The sequence below is a fragment of the Humulus lupulus genome, chromosome 2 (genome assembly GCF_963169125.1).
Source record: "Humulus lupulus chromosome 2, drHumLupu1.1, whole genome shotgun sequence".
NCBI lineage: Eukaryota > Viridiplantae > Streptophyta > Magnoliopsida > Rosales > Cannabaceae > Humulus > Humulus lupulus.
Genome location: NC_084794.1, coordinates 241109804 through 241128360, shown reverse-complemented (window position 1 = coordinate 241128360; position 18557 = coordinate 241109804).

Here is an 18557-nt window from a genome sequence, read left to right as displayed (position 1 = left end):
AAATATACATTGTCCAACACAATAAATTTATTATTATTAAAAACTAGGCGAGCTTTTCCAACTTCAGCTGTCGAGATCTCCTGTCCACTTCCAACTCTCATGGCCACCTCTCCATAAGCCAGCATCCTTGAAGTACTAAGACTCTGTGAAGAAAAACAAACATTATTAGTGGCTCTGGAATCAACTATCCAAGATGAAAAATCACCTTCCACTAAACAAGATTCTAAAACAAGCAAATCAAATTTACCCTTTTTTTTTGTCTTTCAGTTCAGCCAGGTACTTAGGAAAATTCCTTTTCCAATGACCATCAACTCCACAATGAAAGCATGATCCTTTCGGTGCCTTCCTTTTGGAGCTCTTTGCAGAACTATTATTCTTTGAAGACTTGTTGGTCTTCTCTGGTTGTTTGTCCTTTCCTTGGCCACCCTTCCTTTTCTTCGAATTACCATTTGAAGGGGAAGGCTTGGTTTCAGCAATATTTACCTACTCAACCTTGGTGGAACTTTTGTTTAGAGACTAAAAAGTTTGCAACTCATTCAGCAGTTGGGTCATGTTGTACTCCAACTTGTTCATAACATAGTTAGTAGTGAATGCCGCAAAATATGGTGTGAGAGATTCAAGTATCACACTTACTTGAGTTCTTTCATCAATGGTCACACCATGGATTTATGCATCGTGCAATATGTTGATCATGTCTAGGACATGTTCTCTGACAGAAACATTTTTCTTCATTTTCATATTCATGAAGCTTCTAGTAGCATCATGTCTACACTTATCCGATTGCTGGCCAAACATGCCTTGTAGAGATTCCCACATATCATAAGCCGTTTCAACAGTTTCAAACTTCTTTCTGAGCACATCGCTCATACTAGCAAGCATATAACATTTGGCCTTATTGTTAGAAAAGATCCAATTGTCATACTTTTCTCTTGCAGTTTTGGTAGCAGTGAGAGCAGGAACCTTAGGACATTCCTCATCTAGGACAAACATGTGGTTTTCACATATCAAAATAATATTCATGTTCAATTTCCATTTCATGTAGTTATCACCAGTCAATTTCTCATTAGCAAGTAAAGCAGTTACATGGTTTGGATTGGACATATTGCTGAAAATTAAATAAATAAAATATAATGAATTAATGCATATAATAAATATCAGTTTATATTTGGAATAGTAAACATGATGTATGAATGCAACACACAAAATAAAACACATAAAAATTAGTTACCAGTCCACTATAGATTAATTTAAAAATTAATGGACCAGCCTTGGGGTAGGCCAGGCTAATCACAAATTAATCTTGAGACATGATCTCAACTCCATAAGTGAAAACTTAAAAACTCATTTTTCTCTTTTGACTTATGAATTACCGTTATTTTGGTCAAGATGTACTAGTCATGCTCAAAAGCCTAGATACATCTTCAGAGTGTAACCCTGTTGACCCAAGATTTGGCCAACTGACACGAAGTTAGAATATGCTTGATGTGAATGAAAGAGATGAGAAGAACGTAATGACAAAAGTAAATAAGACATAGTATTTTATAGTGGTTCGGCCCCAGGATCTGGTAATGACCTACGTCCACTTAGAATGATATTGATATAAAAACCAGAAGAGTGATCAAAGAACTAGGGTTCAATGAGTTTCACCACTTTCTGAAGAACAATACAATATTCCTAGGATAATTACTATAATCTCTCACGGTTCCAAAAGCCCAAAAAAGTCCCCTCCCTTAAGCTATCTCTTGCTATTTATAGGCTCAAGGGGGATTACAAAAGATTGTTACAGATATTCTTTCCTGAATAATCGGATATTCAGGAGATTGTGTGAGATAAATTCGGGATTCATAAAGATCTTCCCATTAATGTCGCCTTGTACACGGAACTATCGACCGGACTGGTCGCAGGTAAGACAGGCTTGCACTGCTTCTAATGTGTCCTCTGGTCGATACTCTAGCAGAACGTTTCCAGGTGTCAGCCACGTGTCCAGGGATCACTTGCCACATCACCAATGCTAATTTTACGGATAACATTTGCCCCCCAAGTTTATTTATCACGAGCAGTAAATAAACTTTTGAACGAGCGACTCTTCGGTAACCCCGCCTGACGTGTCAGAACCCTTCGTGTGTTCTTGAAAAAAGCAACCTACCTCTGTCATACCACGTCCTTTCGGTTCCCTAGAAAATATTTCGACGGCCATCCCGCTTCCCCATACTTTGAAAAAGGGAAACTAATGATTACACTTTTTTACTATTAGAGACAAACTTATATAAGACCTTCGAAGCCTTTATTTTCTTTTTACGCACGCCATCGTCTCCACAAGAAAACCTAAAATCCAGAGTCTTTATCGTTCCTGAAGACCATTCCGTCTGCACTTTCAGGACCCCATTCGAGAGCTTCTTGACCTCTGAAGACCCTCCTTCCATCTTCACGATCACTTTTCTTGGTAAGTTTTCGAGTTCCCACGCTTCTAATTTTTTGTGATGCATGCTTTTGACTGTGTACTGTTTGAGTTTATCTGCTTCTGGTTTGAGACGCTTGTAGACAGAATATTTTGTAGGCGAAATAGGGTTACGAGTTAGTTTAAAATCCTGGATCATGCTTTTTAGGACGTAAAATCGAAGTAAAAATTCGATCTTTAGGCTAGTTGAAAAATAAATTTTTCCCGCCCTAAGGGGAGTTGAAAAAGCTTTTTCAGAAAAACTTTTTACTTTCACCCTTTGATCCATTCTTCAAACTATTCGTGTAGAAAAATTTAGCCTTTTGTTAGAATGCTGTTGTATAAAAACTTAATTTTTATACTCGACCAGCGTTATTCTAAAAAGCTTTTAAAAGTTTTCTATCCTCACCTCCCCATTCTTCTGTATGCAGACTTTAATGCCAGATTTGTGGGGAGGTGAAAGGCCTATTGACAATGACCTTCTCGCCCAACTGCTCGAGGGAGAGGATCAACCAGTTGACCGTGTCCACGAGATCCCTTCCTCGCGATCTTCTTCCAGACCCCATCCTTCTCCTTCAATGGCCCGTTCCAAATCTTCAGGCAAGAAAAGACCCGAGTCTGAAAACAACCCAAATTCTCCTGCCCGACCTGATTTGTAGGCAAGGGCTCCCTCGACCAGTGGTCGAGAAAATCTTGTTCCTGACCCTAATATCCAAATTAAGGCCAGCCCTCGGCATCAGAACTTGCCTAACGTCGAGTGGTATACCTCTCCAGCCAGTTCAGTAACTCTTCGGATGATTGCTAACTGCTTCCGGAGATTCCCTCTCACAGGGGTTTCCATTATACAACCTACCGTAGAACAGAGGGCTAACCTCCCCGGAGGTGTCAATAGCGCCTGGTCTCGGTATCATATTGAGGCGGGAGCTTATCTCCCTCTTCATCCCTTTTTTGTGGGGGTGGCCAATTATTTTGGTGTCGCCCCCTTCCAAATAACTCCAAACAGATATAGGATGCTGGCCGCACTCTATATCCTATATAAACTTAAGAAATGGCCAGAACCTTCACCCCACGAGGTCAACTATCTCTTTGACCTCAAGTCTAACCCACAACAACACGGAACGTGTTTCTTCCATTTTTGTCACCAGGAAACCAATCGAACATTCCTGATTGACGCTACGCATATCTCGAATGTGGGGCAGTATAATAAGGAGTACTTCCTCACCCCGGACATATCCAGCAATAACCTGGCCTTCGCACGAGGAGGTAAGCACCGTTTCTGACTGGTCGATACTTTTACTCAAGGTGTCTCCTTTCGTTTTTCTTAAACTGTAATCTGTTTTTCAGGCCCTTGGTTACGTCCAACCCCAACACCAGACATGGTGTTAAGGTCTAATACTCTGGCCAGGATGTCTGACGCAGCAAAAAGCGTCAAGATCCTGGTGACTGAAGAAAACTTGAGGCGGTCTGGCCTCCTGGCTCCTTGCCATGAAACTAGAGGGTTCATGGTGGACGAAGCCACTGCCGAGGGGGTTCCCGAGCAGCAACCTCCTGTGTCTCCTCCTCGGAGGAGGCGAACGGGGATTACTATTAGGGAGCCCACGGGCAATCCTTCCGTAGAAAGGCCTTCTGCTCCCCAAGGCAAGGGGAAACAAAAGGCCAAAGAGCCAGCTGTGGACTTGGGAGAGTCCTCTGATGAGAACGGTAACACTATTTTACTTTTAAATGGTTTGCCAATTCCCTGTCATTTGTTCGACGGGGAAGGCAACTTTACGTATACTCCAAAATTAGGGCCAGACTTCTTCATGCCAGATAATGAGTATATGACTAATAGAGTCAATAGTGTAGCGACGAGTAGTTGTAGCTCGGGTATTCACTTTGTTGCCTTTCTTCTGTTGCATATAATATATTTTCATCTGCCTCTTATTCTTATCAGTTTCCTGTGTTTACTTGCATGCAGATATGGCCACTCCCAATATCTTTGACATGTACCAAGCCGAGGAGGAAGAGGAGGTTCCCCAACTCCAGCGAAGATCCAAGAGGAGAACTGGCGAATCCAGCCGAGGCCCTCCAGCCAAGAAGGGTCGAACAAAAGACCTTCCCAAGGACGCGCCAACGGGGCAAACTCATCCACCAGCTCCTACTGAGAAGCAGACTCCTCCTGCCCCACCAAATCCTCCGGCTGCACCCACTAGAGAGGAAATTACTCGTGAAGAAGCTCTCGGGGCCGAACTCATGAGCCGTACCCTTCGATCAGCCAGGGATCACCTTGACCGCATTGGCAAAGGTGACCGTGTCAGAGATGCAATGGTTGAGGCTGAAAACATGGGGGCCGACCAGGTTCTGAACAGGGCCCTGAATGAAATCTCCAGTGTGGGTATTTCTTCACTTTTTTAAGTCTTAGTATTTTATTCTTCACGGCAGGTTCTAACTCTTTCCTTTGTTCACAGGCCTTGCTATCTGCTATCACTGCTCGTACCCGTATCCAGGCTTCCATCGAGCAGGCCAAGGCAAAGGCCACTGAGAGGCATCAAGTGAAGGCGACTGAGGAGCTTTCGGCTGCAGAGGCCAGGCACGCCAAGGAGTTGGAGGCAATGGCTCGAGAAAGGGATGCTGCGGTGACCAAATTGTCAGAGGCTGAAGCCGCAAAAGATGCCGCGGTGAAGTTGAGGCAGAAGTATCGAGAGTCCAACCAAACCCATCTTCGCGAGATCAAGCATTTGGGAGAGACACTCAAGTCCAAGGACGAGGCTATTGTCACTCTTGAAGGCAAGGTGAAGCAGCTGGAGCTTGACAACTCCAAAAATCTTGAAAAGTACAAGAGGACGACACTCCGATGTTTCTACAACTTCTGGAAACATAATCAGGGTGCCGACTTTAGCTATCTTTCGGAGGAGGTCATGACTACTGAGTTGGCTCACTGCACCTCTCAACTGGCCGAAGAGGAGGCAAGACTGAGGATCCCTGCTTCTCCAAGCATCGTTGGTGTAGAAGAAGAAGAAGTTACCGAGGACGCAACCAACCAGGATGCTGCCCAGGACCTTTCGGCCCCAAATGCCTCTTAAACTTTCCCATTTATTTTTTCTTTCTTTTTGGCTATACGACCCACGAGTCGTAATGTAAAGACAATAGTTTCTTTTTAAACTTTGCTGCTCGGGCAGCAAATCTTTTTTCTTTTATTCGAACAGTTACATCCAAGCAGCGATGCTTGCGGTGTAAAAGCTTAAATCTTGATGCTATAATATCTTTATTTATTATAACATTTGTCCGTATGACCGAACTTAGCATAGTACTTTGGCATGATTTAACAAAACATAAATTTTGAAAAATACTCTAAGTACTGCAGCATGCTTTCACTCATTTTGTTCATGTGTTTACATACCTTGCGAGTATGCTTTGCTATCGATGTGCCTTATATGCCCCCCAAGTGATCGAGGAGCTTTAGGTCCTAGGTCACTTGCCCTGACCATGGCCTGTTCGAACATTCCTGTTCGTGCGGAAAAATGATACTTGTAGTACAACAAAACAACACACGTAATGAACAAATACTTGTAAATGTAAATTCACAAAGGTTGGCAAGAATGACTGGCTGTGCACAGTCCCTTATAATCTCGTATTAAAAATGGACTAAACATGTCTTTATGAGTGATTCTATAATAGAACCTTACATATACGAGCAGTTAGCCATACAACGTGGCTAACCCTCTTTGCAAAACTTGTAAAAATTAAAAATTTAATACAAGCCAGTCCTTTAAAAAGGGCTGTTTACTGATAATACTTGCGTAGGTGTTCTCCATTCCAATAGCGTGGAACTAGATCTCCGTTTAAGCGTGCAAGTTTGTAGGTGCCTGGATGAAGGACGTCTTCAACTTGGTAAGGTCCTTCCCAATTGGGTCCGAGCACTCCAGCGGTAGGGTCGCGGGTATTTAAGAAAACTCGTCGTAGCACAAAATCTCCGACGTTGAATTTTCTTTCATTAACTTTGGAGTTAAAGTACCGGGCGAATTTTTGCTGGTATGCAGCAACTCGGAGTTGAGATTTCTCTCGTATTTCATCGATTGAGTCTAGGGACTCCATCATTAGCTGGCTGTTCTGATCCTGGTCGTAAGTCAAACGCCGATGTGAGGGGGGATCTAACTCAACAGGCAACATGGCCTCATACCCATAGGCTAGGGAAAATGGAGTGTGTCCTGTTGTTGTTCGGTGAGACATTCTATACGACCAGAGGACTTCAGGCAACTGCTCTGGCCATGCTCCTTTAGCTTCTTCAAGTCTTTTCTTCAGGGTGTCCTTAAGAGTCTTGTTTACGGCTTCGACCTGCCCGTTTGCTTGGGGGTGTGCAACTGAAGAAAAGCTTTTAATAACTCCATGCCTCTCGCAAAAATTGGTGAATAAGTCGCTGTCAAATTGGGTCCCGTTGTCTGAAACTATCTTCCTGGGCAAACCATATCTGCATACAATGTTCTTGATGACGAAATCAAGAACTTTCTTGGTCGTGATGGTTGCGAGTGGTTCAGCTTCGGCCCATTTGGTGAAGTAATCAACTGCCACAACTGCGTACTTTACTCCGCCTTTCCCTGTAGGCAGGGATCCAATCAAATCTATCCCCCATACCGCAAAAGGCCACGGGCTCTGTATCTGCTTCAGTTCATTTGGAGCTGCTCGTGGAATCTTGGAGAACCTTTGACATTTATCACATCTTCGTACATACTCCATCGAATCCTCGTTCATTGTTGGCCAGAAGTAGCCTTGCCTTAGAATCTTTTTTGCCAAACTCTGCCCCCCAGCGTGATCTCCGCAGAAGCCTTCATGCACCTCCTTCATGAGCTCCTTAGCCTTTTCTGGTGTAACGCACCTGAGTAGTGGCATCGAGTATCCTCTTCGGTACATAACACCATCGACCAGTATGTACCTAGCAGCCCGTCTTTGTAGAGTTATGGCTTTGTTCCTATCTGTTGGCAGCGCACCATTTGTCAGATACTCCAAGTAAGGCGCCATCCATGTATCCTCCATTCGAATCTCCATATTGGACTCAGTTGCTTGTATGCTCGGCTTACTCAGTCTTTCAACTGGCACAATGTTCAAAGTAGGGCTGTACGCGGTGCGGGTGGTGCGGTTTTTGACCATTTTTTCAAACCAACTCGCGCATGCGGTTTTTCTAATTTTCCAAACCGCACCCGCACCGCGAAACTAAAAAATCGCAGAAACCGCACCGCAAAAAAATGGTGCAGTGTGGTGCGGTTTGGGTGGTTTGGACTACTGCCAAATAATTAAACTATCATAAATAATCATATTAATATTTCAGCAACACCTAAAGCTTGAAAATAAAAAATAAGAAAACTTTCAACAATACAATAATCTTAATAATGGCTCAACAAAACACCTAAGAAAATATAACAAACTTGAGACTAATAAAGTTACAACAACAACAACTATAAGTCAATAATCTTAATAAAGTTTTAGCAACACACCTAAAACAACATAGAACAAACTTGAGACTAATTAAATTCCAACATCAATATGAAAGATACAACTAAAATACTAATTGAAACATTTGGGAAGAATATTACTAATTGAAACATTATATATATATATAGGAACAAATACCATACCTAGAGCGTTCATGGATGAGAGGTGAAATATAGAAGAGAGAAATGGAGAGAGAGAGATGTACAAAACTATGGTGAGAATGAGAGAGAGATGAACAATGGCATGAACATGAACAATTTTTTTTTTCACAGAGCAAAGAAGAAGAACGAGTGGCAAAGGAGGTCCCTACGGCTGAGTGAAAAAAGAGAGTGTTGCCCTAAAATTAGTGGGCTTTGGGTTGGGCTTTAACATATTAGACTTAAATAAATATAAAAAAATAGTATTTTTATAATATGCGGTGCGGTGCGGTTTGAACCGCATTTTAATAATTCAAAACCGCAAACCGCACCGCACCGCGCGGTTTAGTGAAAATTCAAACCGCGACCGCACCGCGAAGAATTTCAAACCACATTTTTTTTGCGGTGTGGTGCGGTGCGGGCGGTTTGATGAACAGCCCTAGTTCAAAGTGTCAGCATCCTTTGCGCTCGCGCGTTTGGCTAAGGCGTCCGCGTTTGAATTCTGATCTTGCGGGATCTGCTAGAGGGTGTACTTCGTGAACTGGGCTAGCAGGTCCTTTGTTTTATTTAAGTAGGCTACCATTTTCAAACCTCGCGCTTGATATTCTCCTAGGACCTGATTCACCACCAGCTGTGAATCACTGTAGATATCAAGCGTCTTTATGTTCATATCCTTTGCCATTCTCAATCCAGCGAGGAGTGCTTCGTAGTCCGCTTCATTGTTTGATGCAGTGAAGTCGAACCTGATGGCGCAGTGAAATCGATGCCCTTCCGGCGTTATCAATATCACTCCCGCTCCAGCGTGAGATTCGTTGGATGAACCATCCGTGAATAGCTTTGTAGAGTCCAAGAACTTTACTTAGCTAAGATAGATAATAATATGATAGTATTTATAGCATTATCTTTGTTACTGTGGATTTTTGGTTCAGACCGGGAATTATTTGGACACTCATAGTAGTACTTATAGATTTTCTAAGTTTAACCTATAGTTTAAGAATATTAAGTATAACCTAAGGTTTGATTAAAGTGACTGATATTAAGGATTATATTATTATATTATAAGGTTTAGACATCAACCAATAGGATTTTAAGCACATGTTTTGAATGGTAATTAAGGATTAAGATTTTTGAGGATTAAATATAATAAGGAGTAAAGTTTGAATGTTATAGGGTCAGTCAGCAGCTTTGAGTACGTTGAGGGCTTAGTCAAGGCTGTTTACTCCATTCAAACCTAGCTAAAAATGTGTAATTTCGTGTTTAAATATTCAGCGTATGCCGATATATCGCAGCTATAGGGGGCGATATGTCGCAGCACGTAGATACGGAAAACACGAAACGATGCACGGTCGCCTCGGGCATACTGGCCCAGGCGATATATCGCCTACAGGGGGCGATATATCGCCTCCTTCAGCATGGATTCAAACTCTTTTGAATTCATTTCCTTTCAGCCATTCAAACTCCTTCAACAGTCCAGCATCTTGTGAACGAGTCTTCAGCCTCTACTGAACGATTATTCAAATGATTTTCACCTAAAAAGCCATTATTTTTATTCAAGTAAAATCAAGATATTTTCATTCCCAAACTCTATAAATAGGACCTAGTACCCAGCCATTATTCACCATTTGCTCTAAGTTCAGAAGCTGCTAGTGTTAAGTGAGTGTGAGAGTGTAAACACTTGGTTTGGGGAAAAACTATAAGCTTAAACATCATAAGCTTATCAAACACTTTGGGAAGTGAGTTCTATAGTATTTCGGTGAAGGTTAGATTGATCTTGCAATCTTTGAGGTAAACCCAAAACTCTAGTTCCTTTCTGTATTTTATGTTATTTCTTTTCTCAAAACCTTCTACTCAGTCCCCTAACCTTATTCTTATTTTGGTTAGGGAATCCAAGCTCTTAAGCATATAAGTTGGTAAGTATGTTTTTATGGTTTAGTCTTTCCATCTCTTTCATTTCATCTCCTTTCTTTAGACTCACTCTTTCTTATGGTTTTAGGAGTGTTCCAAAAGTCCCAACTCAGTCCATAATCCCGGTAACTTTGGTAAGGAAAATAGGCTAGAATCTATATGTTTATGTTTATGTTATCTTATGTAGTTATGTTATGATATGTTATGAATGTGTTATGAATTTGTTATGCATGTGTTTGTTGTAGGCTTGGGCTTATGCCCTATTTGACTAACAAGACCCCAAAAAGATTGTGGGCATATGCCTATTTAGCTGGTAGGACCCCACTAATCTCATGGGCATAAGCTTGTTTAGTCTATGGGACCCCAAGTAATAATGGCCATTATAATAAGTGTATTATGTGTTATGATATGTCTTTACGTTATTATGAAGTTATGTTTATGTTTATGACTATGTGTGAGATTTTCCTTGCTGGGCATTAGGCTCATTCCTTTCTGTTTATGTGCAGGAAATAAGCTTAGAGGCGGTAAGATTCGTGACGCTTGGAGGATGTGTATCGATGGTGAATGGAGTCAAGGGGCCGAGCGTTATTCGATTCGAGGATGTAGTCTTGTTTATGTTTTTATGGTTTTAGAAGTATTTTCCGCATTTTTTATGTAACCCTTTTTAGTTTTTAAGTTATTTTTGTTTTAAAGACAATGGGTACCCATATCCTACTTATTTTATGAAAGTAACCTTTGTTTCCATAAGTTTTCAATAAAATTATGGTATTTCTGCAAAAATGTAAGATTTATGTATAGATTCGTTAATGGTCCAAGTAGTCTAGATTAGTGGGTCGTTACAAGCTTCCACGAAGGAGTTTTGTCTTGAGGCATGGGCGCCTCAGGCAGTTCGCACTGCTCACTGTCTGGGAGTTCGGTGAACTCCGCAATAAGATCGGCTAAGACTTGTCCCTTTACTGCTGCTCGCGGTGAATAGGTTATGTCGAACTACCCTAGCTCAACTGCCCATTTTAACAATCGCCCAGCCGCCTCGGGTTTTTGGAGGACTTGCCGAAGGGGTTGATCAGTTAGAACTGTGATAGGATGGGCTTGGAAGTAGGGGCGCAGCTTTCTAGAGGCCAGGATCAAGCAATATGCTAACCTCTCGATTGGTGGATATCTCAGTTCTGCCCCGATCAATCTCTTGCTGATATAATAGACTGCTTTTTGTGCACCTTCTTCCTCTCGTACTAGCACCGCGCCGGCAGCAACTTCAGTAATCGCCAGATAAATAAACAAAGTTTCTCCTTCGATTGGCTTTGATAAGATGGGAGGCTGTGCCATATGAGCTTTCAACGCATGGAATGCTTGCTCGCAGTCTTCTGTCCACTCGAACTTTTTATTCCCCCTAAGTAGATTGAAGAATGGGACGCACTTGTCTGTTGATTTTGAAATGAATCTACTTAGGGCTGTGATTCTCCCGGTTAAACTTTGTACATCTTTGATCCTTTCTGGCGACTTCATGTCGATCATGGCCTTTATCTTGTCGGGGTTGGCCTCGATTCCTCTCGAATTTACGATAAACCCCAGAAACTTCCCTGATCCGACTCCAAAGGAACACTTGAGGGGATTTAATTTCATTTGGTACTTGTTTAACACATTAAAGCACTCTTGTAAATCCCTCACATGCCCTTCTGCTTTCTTAGACTTTACCAGCATGTCATCCACATATACCTCCATGTTTACACCAATTTGCTCTTTGAACATGTGGTTGACTAGCCGTTGGTAAGTCGCACCTGCGTTTTTCAGTCCGAAGGGCATTACTCTGTAGCAATACAAGCCCGTATCGGTCTGAAAGCTGGTGTGATCCTCATCAGGGGGATGCATGCTAATCTGGTTATAGCCCGAATATGCATCCATGAATGAGAGGATCTCATGCCCTGCAGTAGCATCGACCAGCTGGTCGATCCTTGGGAGTGGGAAGCAGTCCTTTGGGTAGGCTTTATTGAGGTCTGTAAAATCCACACAGGTCCGCCACTTGCTGTTAGGCTTGGGGACCAGCACCGGATTGGAGACCCACGATGGATAAAAAGCCACCCTTATGAATCCATTCTCCTTTAGCCTTTCGACTTCTTCTTTTAAGGCTCGTGATCTATCTTTATCGAGCAGCCTTCTCTTTTGTTGCACGGGTGGAAAGGTCTTGTCTATATTCAGGACATGGCTAATTACTGCAGGATCTATCCCAACCATGTCTTTATGTGACCAGGCGAAAACCTCCTGGTTCTCTCGCAAGAATTCCACCAGTGCGTGCTTCGTGGTAGGCTCTAAGTTTTTCCCAACCTTTATGACTCTGGTTGGGTCGTCTTTGTCGAGTTGGACCTCCTCCAGGTCCTCGACGGGTCCAACATTTTCTTCAAAATCCCCAAAGTGAGGATCCAAATCTCCATCCTCACTTTGGGCAACACCCTATTTGGTGACTTCATCACCTGATTGGGCTTGCGTATCAACTGCCATCTGCAATCTATCTGGGGCAGTGCTCCTCGATGTTCCACTTTTCGCCTTTGTGATCGAGGCGTTGTAGCACTCCCTGGCTTCCCTTTGGTTTCCCAAAATGCGTCCTACCCCCGCGTCTGTTGGGAACTTCATGGCTAGGTGCCACAGAGATGGCGACCCCGTAGATCAACCAGTATGGGCCTTCCAATAACGGCGTTGTACGCCGAAGGACAATCGACCACTACAAAAGTGGTGAGTAATGTCCTTGTTGCAGGCGTTGTACCCGTTGTTACTGGGAGTTTGATCATTCCAGATGGGGCGAGTCCTTCTCCAGAGAAGCCGTATATCGTTTGATTGCAGGGCTCCAAGTCTTTTACGGACAATTTCATGCGTTCCAGTGTTGACTTATACAGGATGTTCACTGAACTTCCTGTATCGACTAGTACCCTCTTCACCATCATATTGGCCATCTGGATATCCATGACCAGAGGATCGAAATGTGGGAACCAGACGTGTTGAGCATCGCCATCAGAGAAGGTTATCTCACCTTCCTCTGACCGAGCCTTTTTTGGTGCACGGTCCTCCACAGTCATCATCTCGATGTCCTGCTCGTGGCGCAGAGTCCGAGCATATCGTTATCTGGCCTTTCCGCTATTTCCCACGAGGTGTGGGCCTCCGCAGATGGTTAAGAGTGTTCCAGCCACGGGGGCAGGCTGTAATGGTGGCGAGCGTTGGCGTGTGCACGCCTGCTCGTTGCCACCCGGAGCTTCTCGTTGGGAATTTCCCGAGGCCCGTACGTATCTTCTCAAGTGTCCTCTTCTCTTCTCCGCTGCTCGCTACCCCCGAGTCGATCGAAGACATTATTTTGTCTGGGTTGCCCCCCAGCATCCTGTCTATTTGGTTGGTCATCTTGGGGAACATGGCTCCTGCCTTTACCTCTTTCTCCATTCTTCACACCGGCATTTCCTTTGCCTGAGTCAGCCTCATTGTATCCATGGCCATCTCTGAACCTCGACTGGCTATGGTGAGATCGACTGTTCCCTCGATGTCCATTCCTTGCTGAATCATCCCGAGCATTAAAAGGTGGCCTGCGCTGGTCATGGTGTTCCCGTGCATCATCGTGCCGTGGGGGGCCCCGGACCGCAGAGCCTAACTCTGAGTCCCTCCTGTTGCCAGGAGGGTACTGACCTCTGTTCGGTAGGTTTGGCCCATCATCCCTACGGCGCCTAGGGCTGCGAGGCTGATGCTCGGCCCTATTCTGCCTCTGTTGTGGGGGATTACCCCGAGCAGCTTGGGATGGTGGCTGTGCCTCAGGATCCCGTGGGACATCGTCATGGGGCATTTGAGGCTGCTCGGGCCTTTGCGGACTCGAAGGCTGGATCGGTGGGCTTGGATTTGGACCCCTCTGGGGTGGTCCATTCACCGGTTGGTCAGGCTGCGAGGCAGGTGCAGTCTGATTTCTGGCCAATAGCAAGGCTGCCTCAAGGGCTGCCATGGCTTCGTTCTGGCGGCGATCCACCTCCGCCTGCCTTTCGCTCAATTCCGCGCGCTGCCGATCAATCTCCTGCTGCTGCCGCGCCATAACCTTAGCGGCCGTTTCTTGACTGGCCCTCAAATTAGCCAATTCTTCCTGCAATGCGCCCAGGGTGCTCTTCAACGTTGCATCATCCATTTCCTCCTCCTCAAAATCCAGTTGTGGCTCATCCTCTGCCATGCTTGCAGGATGAGGAGGTGGCGGGTTTGATGGTGCAGCGGCGGCTGCTTGTCCAGTTTTCTTTCCAGCTTTCGCCATTGGTTTTCTCAACAATGGTAAATGAAGCTCTCAATGAAAGCACCAGAATGTTGACCCAATATTTGGCCAACTGACACGGAGTCAGAATATGCTTGATGTGAATGAAAGAGATGAGAAGAACGTAATGACAAAAGTAAATAAGACACAGTATTTTATAGTGGTTCGGCCCCAGGATCTGGTAATGACCTACGTCCACTTAGAATGATATTGATATAAAAACCAGAAGAGTGATCAAAGAACTAGGGTTCAATGAGTTTCACCACTTTCTGAAGAACAATACAATATTCCTAGGATAATTACTATAATCTCTAACGGTTCCAAAAGCCCAAAAAAGTCCCCTCCCTTAAGCTATCTCTTGCTATTTATAGGCTCAAGGGGGATTACAAAAGATTGTTACAGATATTCTTTCCTGAATAATCGGATATTCAGGAGATTGTGTGAGATAAATTCGGGATTCATAAAGATCTTCCCATTAATGTCGCCTTGTACACGGAACTATCGACCGGACTGGTCGCAGGTAAGACAGGCTTGCACTGCTTCTAATGTGTCCTCTGGTCGATACTCTAGCAGAACATTTCCAGGTGTCAACCACGTGTCCAGGGATCACTTGCCACGTCACCAATGCTAATTTTATGGATAACAAACCCATTGTTTTTCGCTTAATGACTTAACTCAAGAGTGTGCCTTAGGGTCAATCAAACTTGAAAGACATCATTGATCTTCTTCTCTTTTGAGAAGTCAGCCTTGAGATAAAATAAAATATTCGGAAACCTTTCCTTAGGGAGGTCACAAATGGAGGCGACACGAGGCCCTTCCTATGCCTCTCGGTGTTCAACCAATAATGGAGACCATGAGACTTATTGTCATAATTCCCTCTCCCACTCACTATTTTAAAATTGTGTTTTCCTCAAAATCAATATTTTTCAATTTGATTGTAAAACTAATTAAATTAATTTGACCAAATGATATTCTAATAAATACTAATCCAATTATACAAAATAAATAATCGTACCCTAGATTAATTTTATTTTTCCTTTTTAAATAGAATACCATTTAATTTAATAAAACAATTTTATTAAATAAGAAAATAAACAACTTTAAATTCTTTTTAACATCTTAACTAATTAAGGCTAAATTAATTAAATGAGTTATCAAATAAAAACATATAATCAATCCTAAGCATGTTTCTAAAAAAAATGCATGCTTAATATGTACTATGTGGGTAATATGCATGGCATGCTATAATGCATGATAAAGTATTAAAAAATTTAATCATGTTCAAGTAAATAAATAAATAAAATAAATGCAGGTTGGGTGCTTTGAGTATTTCTATAAAATTACAACACTTGCAAAAAATACACAAAAATAATTACTAACTAAAACCTAATGAAGAGCAACTCCTTTGATCTTTGGACCTTCTCTTTTAGTCTTTGGGCCATTACCATCTTAATTATCTATTATGAATTAAATAACCTTTTAATTATTTCAAACAACTTTAAAATAATCAAACTTTGGGTTTTAATACCCAACAAGTTGGTGAGGTCCAAATGGAATTTGGACTCACCATAATTAATTCAAAAATTATAATTAAAACACTTTAATTATATTGGGCTCAAAATGGCCCAAATGGACAATTACACATCCATTAGGGTTTGCATGACATAAACCCTAATGGGTGTGTCATGATGAGCGGCGGCTGGCAGGGGCGCGACACGGCGTGGGGTGCAGGGCATGCATGACGTGGGGTGCATGGGCGCAGGCTCGAGCCTCGGGGTTCTTGCTCGGGGCTCGGCCCATTACAGACTTTTATCCAGAATTTAAAAAATATAAATTACTAAATTCCTATGCCCCAAAATGGCTTACAATTTTTGTATATCTAGAAAATTTAAGAACTTTTCCTAACCCAAACACACCATGAAAACAAACTCTTAAGAACATAAACAATTCATACATAAACATCCATCCATTCATATATACACATAATATAAAAAATATGAGATACCCAAACAGTAATTAACATACGCTGGGATTAAACGCTGTGGTACCAATTGTTAGGAACAATTCCTACTGCACAGTGGAAATTGTGGTAATGGTAGTATCGTATGCAACAAAAAAATTTCATATAAAAAACTTTATATGAGGATCCTTTAATATGCAATATGTTAATCGATGTAATATGTATATGAAAAAATAATACGAAATGATTTACCTATTGTAGCCTATCAAGAATCCTTGAATCTTTTCGTATATATTTCGATCTTCATATCCTCGCTAGAGTACTCACACCAAGATCTTCCAAAACGTTCTCTACACCTCAAGATGTGGGTGGGCACATAGAGAACAAGAATCAAATTTGTGAATCAAAAGTATTCTCAACACATGAGGCTCTTGATTATAGGTTAGAGAGAAATGTTTATCTTTTGTGAGAAAAAGATGATCTGTTTTTTATTTCTCTTGTAAAACTATTTTATCCCTATTTTCTATCATATAGAATATATATATTATTATCATAAAAATAATAATAAAATTGATCATCTTAATAATAATAAATAAATCATAATTAAAGAAAAAGTCTTACATTCTATTTTAAAAACCATTTTCAAAATGTTTTATTAATTAATTAAATAAAATAAAAAATAAATAACTGATCACTATCAATAGTGGTACACGCATAGGGCAGTCCAGGAAGCCCTATGCGTGTAACACCTCCCTAAAATAAAGGGATTTGATTTTTCATGTATTTTTATTTTAATTAATTAATAATTAGAAATTCAAAGAAGGTATCATCTTTTTAAGGAAAATATAACAACTTAAATTTCAAAATTTGAATTTTCATAATCATCTTATTATTAATTAAATAAATATAATAATCAAAACCAATTTTGACTATCCATATTTATCATTTCTCACTTAAATAAAATAATTGAATAAAATCAATTTCTTTTATTTATACACAATTTTGAAAATTGCATTATTGCAATAATAAATTGTGCAACTTCAATTATCACATAATTGCATATTTATTCCGAAGAATAAATATTCTCTCAAATAGCTCATTCTCAGTTTGACCCTTTTATCAACTCTTTACCTTGAATAGTGTTGATAGAGCCGTCCCAGGGACATATGGACTAATAATTCCAAGCTCCAATAAATAAAAGATTATTAACCAAAACTCTTTGATTCAATAATCATACTATAAATATGAGACTACACTCTTGAGAATTAAAGACATATATTTACTGAGTACTTTATTGTAACCATAAAGTGTCCATTGATAAAATCATTACATACAAATTAATCTTCTATTGATGATTCATAATTAAGTGGGAATAAAATTATCGTTTTACCCTTTTAATCATATCTTGATTCCTAATGTACCATTGACTTTACTAGTGAAGGTTAATTCATAGTCTGATTATGAATTTGACGTCAATAACATTTTTTCAGTTCTAAAAGCCAACCAAATAGGGAACCATCATTCAATCTATAAGAAGGTATAGATTCCATATCTCTTAAGCTATGTCCCTAACCATATACATCATTGAGTCTCCAAAACAATAGTTTTTAGCTTGATCATTCAGACAAACTGTAACGCATGAATCAAAGGATTAAATGACATATATAGGAGTTCGTAGTAACTTCAGGATTAAGATCAGTTTGTATATGATCATCCGTTGATGTGTTTTATAATACTATGAAACATTATTTAAAAAAGTATTATCAAATCACATCAGGTCCAGTTCTACATACTCTAAGTATGCAAAGTACTTCCACTAAAGTGTCTTACTACACTAGTAACCCAGATCTAGGTCACATGTATTCATAATACTAGTGGATCGTACTAGTTGTAATTAATCTAAAGATTCCATAACTTTATTTTGCTGCGAACTATTTAAGTCCATTATCTCAATCTCGATCATCTCATACCAGTATGAGATTACAACCACATAGATGAGCTTGAGAATTTTCTGATATTTACTTAACATTATTAACAATAATATATTACATAAGCTACATATATATACAATAATTCAATTCATTCATTTATTTCATTAAAACCATTTTCAACTACAATTTCTTTAAGGGAACAGCTCCCAACGTGCACTGTCACTGGTACCTCTAATTATATCACTGCTAGTACTGCAGGCGGTAGGTTCCCTGCTGGAACCTGTTTCTATCTCAAGAGGCGAATCTCATCTTCCTGGCTCTGCAACCTGGCTTGCATATCAGCAAGCACCTGTTGCCAGTTTTCTAGAGATGGCGGTGGGGCTTGGCCCTGGTCATTCTCTTCCCTGGCCTGTATCTCTTGGCCAGCCAACCTCTTTGAACTTCGAGGAAGCATTTTAAT